The 12,361-nt window shown below is 38.3% G+C and overlaps 1 long non-coding RNA gene across 1 annotated transcript; it reads left to right on the top strand.

Moving 5' to 3' along the window:
* Positions 1 to 7,879: 7,879 nt before the first annotated feature.
* Positions 7,880 to 9,518, top strand: LOC123279586 (uncharacterized). Its single transcript, XR_006517737.2, has 3 exons — positions 7,880 to 8,000; positions 8,281 to 8,348; positions 9,150 to 9,518. It is a non-coding gene; the product is annotated as an uncharacterized lncRNA (long non-coding RNA).
* Positions 9,519 to 12,361: the final 2,843 nt, after the last annotated feature.

Genomic DNA, 12,361 nt, shown 5'->3' with positions numbered 1-12,361 from the left:
GGCCTGTCTTCCTCAGCAAAAAGAAGGGGATTGGGGGCAGATGTTAACTCAGGGCTAACCTTCCTCAAAAAAAAAAAAAAAATCCTAGCAAATAACAGCAGAAAATCTAGATGACTTTGGACATGTTGATGCCTTTTTAGATACAACACTAAAGTCGTGGTCCATGAAAAGAACTAATTGATAAGCTGGACTTGATAAAATTAAAAACTTCTCCTCTGCAAAAGACTATGGTAAGAGAGCGAGAAGAGAAGCCACAGACTACGAAGAAATATTTGCAAAAGACACTTCTGATAAAGGACTATATTAAAATATACAAAGAACTCTTAAAACTTAACAATAAGAAAACAACCTGATTGAAAAATGGGCTAAAGACCTTAATAGACACCTCACCAAAGAAGATATACAGATGATAAACAAGCAAATGAAAAGATGCTCCATACCGTATGCCATCAGGGAAATGCAAATTAAAAAAAACAATAAGATACAATTATACACATATTAGAATGCCCAAAATCTGGAACACTGACAACAACAAATGCTGGTGAGGATGTGGAGTAGCAGCAACTCTCACCCATTGCTGCTGGGTGTGCAAAATGGTTCAGCCACTTTGGAAGACAATTTGGTAGTTTCTGACAAAAATTAACCTACTCTTACCATGGGATCCAGCAAATGTGCTTTTGGTATTTATCACAAGGAGTTGAAAACTTATGTCCACACAAAATTCTGCTCATAGATGTTTATAGCAGCTTTATTCATAATTGCCCAAACTTGGAAGGAATTAAGATGTCCTTCAGTAGGTGAATGACTAAATCAACTGTGGTCCATCCAGACATTGGAATATCATTCGGCACTAAAAACAAATGAACTTTGAAGCCATCAAAAGGCACAGAAGAACCTTAAATGTATGTTACTAAGTGAAAGAAGCCAATCTGAAAAGGCTACACACTGTATGATTGCAACTGCATGACATTCTGGAAAAGGCAAAAACTATGCAGACAGTAAAAAGATCAGTGTTCGCCAGGGGTTGGGGTGAGGGAGGGTTAAATACGTGGAGCACAGAGGATTTTTTTTTAACTTTTTACTAAGATTATGATAGTTTACAACCTTGTGAAATTTCAGTTGCACATTATTGTTAGTCATGTTGTAGGTGTACCACTTCACCCTGTGTGCCCTCCCTCCACCCCCCCTTTCCCCTGGTAACCACCAATCAGTTCTCTTTGTCTATATGTTCAACTTCCACCTATGAGTGGAGTCATGCAGAGTTCGTCTCTCTCTATGAGCACAGAGGGGTTTTTGTGCAGTGAAACTACTAGGTATGATATTATAATGATGGATATCTGTCATTATACATTTGTCAAAACCCATAAAACGCACAACACCAAGAGTGAACCCTAAGGTAAACTACAGACTTTGAGTGATTATGATGTGTCAATGTGGATTCATCAGTTGTAACAAATGTACCACTCTGTGGGGGATGTTGATACCAGGGCAGGCTGTGCATGTGTTGGGGAAAGGGGTATACAGGATATCTCTGTACCTCCTGTTCAGTTTTGTGCTGAACCTAAAACTGCTCTAAAAAATAAAGTCTGTGAAATAAATAAATAAAACAAAAAAAAAAGAGGCAAAAAAAGAGAGATAAGAGCAAGAGGAGAGATGATCAATGTCATTGTTTACCTCATCTTCTTGTCTTGCTTCTGAATATGATTCCTGGAGCTTCAGTGGCCCTTTGGGGACCATGAAATAACAAACATGAAAATGAAAAGGTAACACACTAAAGTGGTCAAGCCAAAATACTATAATCAGAAACTTTGATTACACCATTGTGGTGCTGAAGCAATTTTAGAGTCATTGTTTGGTAAAGCAAATAATTTCCTTGTGACTTAACTCTGTGTTACTTGAGCTTTCCATCATTGCAGCTAAAAGCATATCTGATACACCATTTATCCAGATAATCAAGATAGAAACATTCATTGAAGTACACTGCTTGGAGATATGCTGCATTTTACATTGGTTTCTTGGAAAACAACAACATCCTGATTAAAAACTGGGTGTCCATCTTCTGGATGAATTATGCCTAGTTATCAAACACCTGAAATACTTTCAGATGCTTTGTTTCTTTAAAACAACGTTGTGAATTTCTTGCTATTGTAGCGTAACTTGAGCAAACATTCAAATATCTTACTATTTAGACTCCTCCTGGTCCACTGGGTAATTGTAGTGTGGACTGTAAGATAAACACCTAGCAGAAACCGCCAGAGGTCAACAGACTTCAGACAAGATTATTATTCCAGCAGTAACAGAAAATATCTCTTTATATCTTCCTTTAAACAGGTTGACCACTGTAATCATAGTCCTGCAATGGTTTATTGTCTCATCAAGTTAACAGTTTCCCACAGACTTGGACAGCGGGGGAGGGAAATGGGGATGGTGGTGCAAAAGCATTTATAGGTCCCTTTCTCCTCCTACGGAGAACTAATTACTCTTCTGTTTGCACCTATTTGTTCTTATTTGTAGCAAACATCCCTTTCTCTCTCTTTTGCTGTCTTTCTATCACTACATGTAAGTGAGAATACATTCAACTTTAGGCTAAGTTTTCTCTTGATTTAAAGTAAATCTGATATCTTAAACTACAGCTGTCTGTATTCCAATGGGTATTGCATGATTATTCGAGTCTATCTTATAACATGGCATCTTATGAACAACTTATATGGCTTATGTCTGCGATGAGACCATACACTATGTTGAGTTGGGTTAAACAATGCGGTCAGGAAAGCTGTCCTCAAATTGCATTGCTAGTAATATTTTAGTAGAGAAGGTGAAGAATTATAAGAAAACTATACGTTAGTATTCCTGCTTTGCCTCCCTGGAGCAGCACAGTTTTTATACAATAAAGGCTCCAATTAATGAATTTTTCTATTCTTTTTACACATTATAGAAGGAAAATTAAGGAGCTTGGGGGTTTAAAGAACAATCGCATGGCGTTTGTGAAGCTGAAGAACTCTGCGCAGACTCAGATGCCCTGCCTTTGATGAGTCTAGACTACTTTCATGGACCTCATTCACTTAAACTAAAAATCACACTGTGGCATGGAAATGCTGACAAATATTTCCCAGAAAAGCCAAAAATGAGTATTTATGAATATTTATTCTTCTTATGAACCACTGGTTATAAACAGAAGGAAAGCATCAAAGAGCTCCAATAGGGAGATAAAGAGGAAAATAAAATCCCATTTGAAAAGAAGTAAATACAAATATGCACATTTTCCAAATGAAGAATAATAATATAGCTAAGGCAGTATTATTTATCAGACTATATCCAAGATGGTATAAGAAGAAAAGTACCCATGTAGCATGTAAACCAGCCTTTGACCGGCTTTGGCACCTAAACAGGAATCATATTTTTGGAGGCACAAATATCTTCTGCACAGATAGGGTTTTATTTAACACCAGGGGCATGTCTTTTTCTACTTACATTTCCTGGAAAATAAATACATATTTTGTAACCAGTCTATGAATAATGAAATACCTTCTCATGAATAGTGGACTTGAGAAGGCTCCGGATTTCAATCTGGGTAAACAAGTATGTATTTGTATGTCTGTCTAGGTTTATTCCATAAACCATCTCACAAAATCTTTCTGAACCCCTCTTCTGACTCCCACATTTCATGAAGGCGTGTATGTGTGGAGAGGAGCGGCTCTTCATAGAAGGATTCTAGTCAAGCGTTTCTGTCTTGAGACCAAACACAGGTAATGAAAGGTGTAAGGAGTATAGACAACAACATTGTACCATAATTATGTAATGTGATAAATATCGTTACAATGGTAATCATATTACATATATAAATGTATCAAAGTAACCCGCTGTGCACCTTAAATTTACACAATGTTCCATGTCAGATTTATTCAAGAAAGAAAAAGTAATAAAATAAAAAGAAAGTAGAGCTTGCCTTCCCTCAAGATACTCTCCAAATCACTCACGTTCTATTGGAAGACGAAAGAGAGTAAGTGGTCTTAGTTTATCAGAGAGATTCTAGAGCTTGTCTGTGGAAAGAGTTAAAGAAAACTTTGACGATCATAAATTAAGACAAGAAAGAAGCCTTCTATGTTCTAATGAAGGAGGAATTATGGGTGGAAGCCATTTGTGTGTGTATGATGTGTGGTGTGTCAGGGTAGGGTGGTGGTCAGCCACCAGGGGTCTGACATCTAGATGTCTACGCCTCTTGTTTCCTTCAGGATCTAATTTTTTGATTCCTTCAGTTATATGAAATGCAGTTTGGTGAAAATATTCAAAGTACCCTTCACTGCTCCCACCCATACACACACATACACAACGCAGATGGCTAAAGAGAAGATCCCTTGGGTTTCCTTTCTTGGAGACAGAAGGTAAAGCAGGTCTGCCGATGGCCAGTGAGATGAACCTGGCATCTTTCAATCATAGACTCAATGAGTTTCTTTGGCTTCTCAGACACCACGATGATCAGAAGAACTAAGGACTCAATAAACATTTAAATTCTACTTTTTGTTTAAAGGAAAATTATACGAAAGTAATCACAATTCATAAGTTGCTAGATATCTAGAAATTTAGATAAACATCTGTAACATTTACTATCCATTTTTGTTTTGATTTGCCAAGTAGATTTTGGGCTTTATTTTTCTCTCAGGTAATTCACCTACAATTTGATATCAGTTAATAGATGGCTATGGTGCCTAAACAAGGCATCTTTGTTGGAATAGAGTGTAAAATATGCAAATAAAAATCCTAAGTCACAGATAAGACATTACTTTCTATTCAAACATACAATTGTTAAAAAGGAAATAGATTATTTTTCCTGAAAAAGTAGAGTGTGGTTGCCTTTTGACTTGTATGAATTTTCATTACTTCAAAATAATTTAAAAGTCTGTATTTAGTCACCATTTTTAAAGTGATATTAACCTCTGCACTCCCGAACAATATTTTGAAAATGGTAGTGAATTGTAAATTGTGTTTGTACTAATGGTGGCACCACTGTAGGTGTTAAACAGAAATAACAGCCCTCTTTGCTGGAACGTCTTGAATTTTACAAGTATTTTTTATGCAAGAGTTTCAGAGATGCAGCCATTGCATAAAATGTGACCACTTGTAATTACATGATCCTTGTGAAATATTCAGACAATCAAAATACAGAAAGAAGGAAGTAAAAATACTAAAAAATACAATTATGGTCTTTAGAAATAAGAAAACGTATAACTGCTAAAATGGTTAAGCAAAATATTAATTTGCATTTTCCTTGTAATATAGAATTAGAGCAGGGTTGGAGGAAGCACTGACGTCAGCTAGGTGCTCCAGCGCCTGCACACTGACGCTGATAGCTGCTGGTTCTCTGGACTTAGCTCCATCCCCAAGTAGTGGTCGTCCCCTAACCCTTCAGGCTCCTAAATACCAAGTCCCTTTAACTCTATTCCAAAATACGCCTCGAGTTGTCCCTGTTCCTCCCCTCGCTGCCATGCCCTGCCTAATCCGCCATCATCTTGTTCCTGGGCTAAAAGCCTCCTGACAGGTCTCCCGGCTTCCACTTCTGCCTCTTTATATTGCCTCTCCATTCAACAGCCAGAAAGGGTGTTAATAAACCATTGGGTTGATTCATTGGGTCATTCACAGCCTAGAACCTACTTTGATCCCAGCACTTTTCTAGGCCCTGGAGATGCATCCGTGAACAAGACAAAGTTCCTCTTCTCAAGCAACACTTCCCAGGTTCTGCAATTCCCAGGTTTTCTCTGGCCTCCATGGACTTGTTCAGGCCATTCATTCTGCCTTTTTCCTCATGTCTTAACTTGGCTTCCTGGCACCAGTTCTTTAGGATTCAGTAAAATGGACACCTCTTTGCGGAAGACTTCTGTGGCCCCCACCCCACTGCACCCCACTCTACCAGGATGGGTCAAATGTACACATTTCTGTTTTCAGGATTTCCTGTTCCTTCCTCTCTCTCAGCATTTACCTACACTGTGTTATCATAGTTAATTACCTTTCTGTCTTCCTGCAGTAGGCTGTGCAGTCCTCCCAAGAAGGGACTCAGTGTTTCCACTTTTGTTTACTAGGTTATATCATGAGCCCCATGACCTAATTATCAGTTATTGGAATATGGTTGAAAAAAAAGGGCCAGAGAATTTAATTTCAGCATCATACAGATAGGAATCAGCAAATACAAAATCTAATGAAGAAGCCCAGGTTCAGAAATCCATTCTGGGCTTTTCCTTTTATTTTATTTATTTCTTTGGTGAGGAAGATTGGCCCTGACCTAACATCTGTTGCTAATCTTTCTCTTTTTGCTTGAGGAATCTTGTTGCTGAGCTAACATTTGTGGCAATCTTCCTCTGTTTTGTACGTGGGATGCCACCACAGTGTGGCTTGATGAGGAAGCAGTGTGTAGGTTTGCTCCCGGGATCCAAACCTGCAACCCTGGACCACCGAAGCAGAGTGCCCAGGTTGACCACTACGCCACCAGGCCAGCTCCTGGGCTTTTCCTTTTATATCTCCAACGCAGGTTTAGAATCCGGTTGGTTGGGAATGACCCTAATTAAGGTAAGGATCCCATAAGAGGGAGCGGGCTTATGGAGACTGAAAACAAAGCTGATACCAAATTCATTTTTAACCTTCCAGCTGGGTGGTGCTCTGCAAATCACATGAATAAGAGACTCAGTTTTTTCATTTCTATCCCAATAATTGATATCTAGGTCATGAAATATCTAGTTGGTTTTCCTCCCCGCAGATGAAAACGTGTGTGATGCTGACGGTGAGTTACATCCATGCACTGTGAGTTTTTATTTATTTTAATCATTTTCTGACTCTTCTCCTTGAAGTTTGGACTGATCCTTCAGGCCTGTCCATCTCTGTCCCTCTTATTTTTCCAGGCACAGGAATGTGGTAGGGTGTGTTAGACAGTGGTTTAAAGTCAAACATAATTGCTCGGGTCTCTCAGAGAATATGTTTTTCTGAGATTCTGTCTGCGGAAAGAACATTGAATCCACATGTGTTGTTTTCTCTTGTTGCCATTGACATCCAGCAGTCAACATCTGGTCTGTTTTTAGCTTTTTAAAATCTTTTCTTTCTTTTTGTTTTAATGTGGCTTTCCTATTTTTCTAAACTTACCCCAGATGCCAAGATTGTCTACACTCTAATCGTCTCCCCAGGGCTTTATTTTGTGTGGATAATGGGTCAGTGAATGATTATTATCACTTTCCTCTGTAAAACGAAGGATAATAATCCTTATGTATGTTCTCTTAGGCTTTTCTGAAGATGAATTGGCTGTTTAAAACAAAATGTTTTCAAGTTGAATTTTATGCTTTTCTAATTAAAGGGGTATTTTTAAAATAATTGAAAAAAGCTGGTTTATATATCAGAACAATAATATATTCTTCATCTTGGTTCAGGATGAATTGGCTTGATTTTGCAAAGGCCAAAGGACTCATTTTGTGAAAGGAACTCAGTCAGTGCTGAGTTCATTCACCTTCTTGATTTTGGTTTACAATATATTGTATTGTGTGGAGAATGGATATTAGGGAACAAGGGCCACCCCTTTGAGTTTTAATAGGAAGAAGTAAAGACATATTAAGGCTTCCCTTGGAGAGACTCATAGATTCAATAGTGATCACTCTCCAAAATAAAATAGCCCTATGTTTGGGGAGGGGGGGGGTGGGTGGTACAGAAAGAAAGACTAGAGCCTCTGATCAGCCCGAGTTTCAATTCTAAAAGAACTAAAATTTTCTGTTTAACCTTAACACATCTGAACTTTTTTAATCTCAGCCAGTTTCACTTTACAACTGGAAAGTACCAGGACCACCCTGAAAAAACAGACGACAATTTTGTCGGAAAAAATATTCATTAAATAAATATTGATTTCTCAGGAGAAAGGCTCAAGCCACAGACATCCACACCCAATAATTAGCTAATCTATCCTAAATGCCAGAGATGAGTAGGAAAAAAAACAGAAAAAGAAACGACAGCTTTTATCCACAATTTGACAGGTAAATGAAATCTCATAACTAAACTTTCGTTGCCTAGAGCTTAGATTGCAAATACTTCTTCGGTTTAAATATTTGATGAATTTTTAATTAAAATGTTTGAATATAAAGTTCTGTTTAAATAATTCTCTTCTATTTTTATTCCCCTTTCCTGTGACTAATGATTGGGAAAGCATAGTCATTTTTGCTCAAAAATTATTTGAAGCCATTTAACTTCTTTACCTCAAAAACTCCCGTGAATATTGCTGACCATTCACACTTCTTTCCACTCTCTTCCACTAAGAGCATTTAACCTGAAAAGGTCCAAAAGAGGATTAAGATGGTCCACAGAGTGTTCATACAAGTTGATGTGTAAGTTTTTCAAATGTTTTAATGTTGATATGTCTATAAATCATTCTCTGCATACATTTTCTAATTTATGCCACCATATCCCAAGATTTTCTTCTATGAAGCTGATTTGTGTATGCAGTATTATGAAACTGATTATTAATACACTAACACATGATCTTCGACACATGATCATAAGAGTGGGTGTATTGACTACTCCAATTTGAAAATTTCACATTTGGAGAAAATAGGCTCAGAGTGAAATGTGCTTTGATGATAAGGCAAATTAAAAGTGGAACACTGTGCAAAGATTGTTTAAAAAACACATCATGGTCAGGAGACAGCTCGGTAAATACAATAGAGATGTGAAGATTATTCCTCTTGCTCCCTAATAGTGGAGAACACCTCAGTAACTTCAAGGTTGGTTATCTATCCACAGGACCGAGTGTTAAGCATTGTGATCAAAGGCTGGCCTCATTTTTCTCACTTTGCTTTACCTACAGCAAGTGCCTTTTAAAGCAAACTCTATTCAGGATTTCAGGATTTGGGACAGAGATCAAATTAGAGTCCATTCTTCCAAATGATATTCTTTCTATAAAAATAAAGAGTCACAGGATTCCTGGCCCCACATTCTCATGAGAGTCACAGGATTCCTATAGTAAACAATGAAAGATGAACAGAAAAAACATCTGAGAAAGATAAAAAAGACCCCTTTCGATAGTATGTCACAATCAGGCATTCTGTTATATATTATTAATCAATCTGAAAGTAACTGCTGGATATTTAATTCTTTTTCAACAAGTTTTTATTTTTTCTCATCTTCAGAGCCTCTTGGGATTAAAAAAAAGAGCTTCAGATTATAGGAAGTAGCTGGCAAGTTAGGAATTAGAAATGGAAGCCTTCCAGACGATGCCAACAATATCAATGAAAATGACAACCATGATTATCTTGATGCAGAAACAAATACAGTCCTGGTCCACCAAGCTCTCTTGTGTCCATTTTGCTTTATCAGAACCAATTCTCACCAACAAATCCACATCAGCTACTCCAATTGCCTTTGTAGCATATGACTTCCTGTTTTCCAGCTAGTGACAGAAATATTTTACTCCTTGAGAAGAATTTTTAAAAATCTTTTCCTTTTCTGGATCAGAGTGTGAATGATGAATTTTTTTTTAATAAAAAACAATTTAGCCTGGATTTCTTTTGTGTCTGTCTGCACAAACCTGCTTTCAATCTCACTGATTCTCTCTCAGTTGGGATCCAGTTTACCAGGCCACAGCGCTAAGCCCCCACTCTCCTTTGATATGCTCATGTTTGAGTTAGAGGCTATCACAGCAAGAAGAGACCTTAAGATCACTTCGTCCAACTCCCTCATTTGTAAGGTGTTGAAACAGGATCAGTGATGGGAAGGAACCTGTTCAAGGTAGTGCAACTAGCTGATAGTGGCTTGGTTGAGAGTTCGGAGGGAAGGATGCTATTGTACATCCATTGGGTTATGCAGTTCTTTTCTTAATCATTTTAACTGCTTATTATGTAGATGTTGAAAATGGCCAATTTTCCCTTCTAACTGAACAATATAAACACGGTCTGCTCTGGATATCTGTCAGGCTGATATCATGGGTGGGGTTGGCTGCCTGCATGTAAACATCCTTCCTTCTTGGGCAAGGAATGGGGTAAGGAATTATTCGTTACTCTTGATGTCCACGAAAGTAAGAAGTGGCAGGTGCCTCATCTGCGGCTTTTGTGGAGCTAGGATAAAGGCGAACAACCTTGATGTTGCCAGTCAGACACTGTCAGCCAGTAAATCCACTCTGGAGCAAGTGATGCAAAGATGCAGGGACAAAGGAGATTTTGTCCTAGTGCAGGTAGCAGGGACCACAGTTCCAGAGTCAGCATTGACCACAGTGCCAGTGGCAGGCAATGTCCCAGATTGGCAAGGGCAGCATCTGGCCTCCTGCAGCTGTGGCCACCATGTCCATCCCATTGTTTCCTGAGGACTAAATTTATTTGTGTTCCTGGTGCTCAGTCCTTCTTGGTTCCTGCCTGTTTTCTGAGCCTCAGTCCAGCTTTTCTGGGAATTCTGTGAGTATCTGATAATCTTTTTGAGAAATTCCTTTTGGATGTAACTCATCTGGAATTAGTTTTAGTTACTTCTAATGAAGACCCCTGGTAGTTACACGGTTTGAATAAAGTAGGTTTTGTTTTCTGGATCTAGGAATACCCAGTGAATATGCTTGCTTTGGTGTAGACTTCTCTAGCAGGGAGTTGTACTGCGGGTCAGCTTAATTTCTCAACTACCAATATGTCCTGGCTGTCCATTCTAGCCTCTCCAAAATATTCCCGACACTATCAGCAAAATATTACAAGTAAAACATGTTTCCATCTCTCTCTCTCATTTTTCTTTTTTTTCACATGGTGGGCTCAGTTCTTCACCATTTATGAAAGCTTTCCAAAAGCTTTACTATAAAACTTTATGAACACATAACGATCTAAAGAAATTTACTAAATTTTCATTATATTCATAAAAGTCTCCGTCCCATCGTTTTTCTTTCTAAGTGACAAGAGCACCAGACCAGAAGGCTGGAGAACATAGATCCTAGTCTCTTTTCCCAGTTGATTTGTCACTATCATAAATGACTTCATATTTCTGGCCATCAGTTTCCAACATGTGAAAAGTGGGAAAGGAAACCTACAAAAGGTGGCCTGTATTGCTTCTTCCTGTACGACTTCTCGTTTCAAAGAATCCGATTCTATAAGAAAATGTTGGGACCTGGGAAAATTTGCCCTGTTCTCGTCTCCCCATCTCCCCCAAATAAGCATCATTATCCATCCTTCAATAAACTATAAGGAGAAAAATAAGGCAGTAAAAGCAAAAATGAAAAAAAAAACAAAACTTGTTTTCTTTTGATAGAAGCTCATGAAATATAGCAATTCCGTTTCAATTTTCTGGAGCTTTGCACAATCAATTAACCTTAATTATTGCCTAGAGAAACCAAACGTGCACAAGTCCAAGTTTTTAAAGAATTCCATTCATTAAAATAAAGGAACCAGGCATAGGTAGAGAGATATTTTTATGAAGCACTAGGCTTGTAATTTTCCAACATCTGTAGGGAGTTAAGAAACAATCATTACGATCATGTCGGTTACTCTGAAGCTGGCAACACATGAGTAATCCTTAGGCGTTTTATGGGTCCTTCCAAATCATCAAACAGATTTCAAAAGTGTTTGGAGTGAGAACCATACCTCTTTTTTTTCTGGCCATGGAAAAACCATGTAAAATAGACTCTCAATGAAGCCAGCATTGTAAGTAACAGACACAGAGTTTATTTTTAGAGACTGGGTTGCCGTTAGTACATAGCTGGACACTTTTTAGTCTGACTTAAACACAGAAGAAACACCTTCCTGATCATTTATAGAGCAAGGTCTTGTCTCCACCCTACACAGAATATAAAACATAAAGGTTCTAATAATAGGGACACTCAATAAATGCATTGACGGCTGCTTTCTCTTTCCACACAATTAATTTGCCCTAAGCAGTATCTAGTTAATGAGGTCTTAAATTGTCAGGATAAATAGGTGTGCTCTGCCCTAACTTCAACATGAGGCAATGGCAGACACTGCTCTTTTCAGCTACTTGGGTTTATTTTGGAAGCTTTTCCTATCTAGTCAACATCCCCTTAGTGAGAACGGTTTGCGGACTTCCAGCTGACTCTCTCCTCCGTACAAGGCCGGCTACCCTGTGCTGCCTGAGTCCTCCCTTTTTTGGAAGCTGACACTGTATGAACAGAGAACCACTGGCCAACAGCTGTCATTAGAAGATGCAAGCTTGGGAGTAGGAGGAAAAGGCAGCATGGTTCTGTTACCCTCGAGCATTTGTAGAAGGCGTGAGGTACTTTTTGCTTCTAATTAAAACCAGAGGAAACACTGAAAGAAGGCCAGCCTTACACATAATGAAGAAGGTGTGTATTTGGACAGGCTCTTTCTCTGGTATTTACTTTATTTATATCCTGATTTTCAAATTTCTTTAGTAAGGGAAA

This window comes from Equus asinus, chromosome 21 (assembly GCF_041296235.1).
Source record: "Equus asinus isolate D_3611 breed Donkey chromosome 21, EquAss-T2T_v2, whole genome shotgun sequence".
NCBI lineage: Eukaryota > Metazoa > Chordata > Mammalia > Perissodactyla > Equidae > Equus > Equus asinus.
Note: the sequence above shows the minus strand (reverse complement) of the source record. Positions and strands in the feature narration are given on the sequence as shown.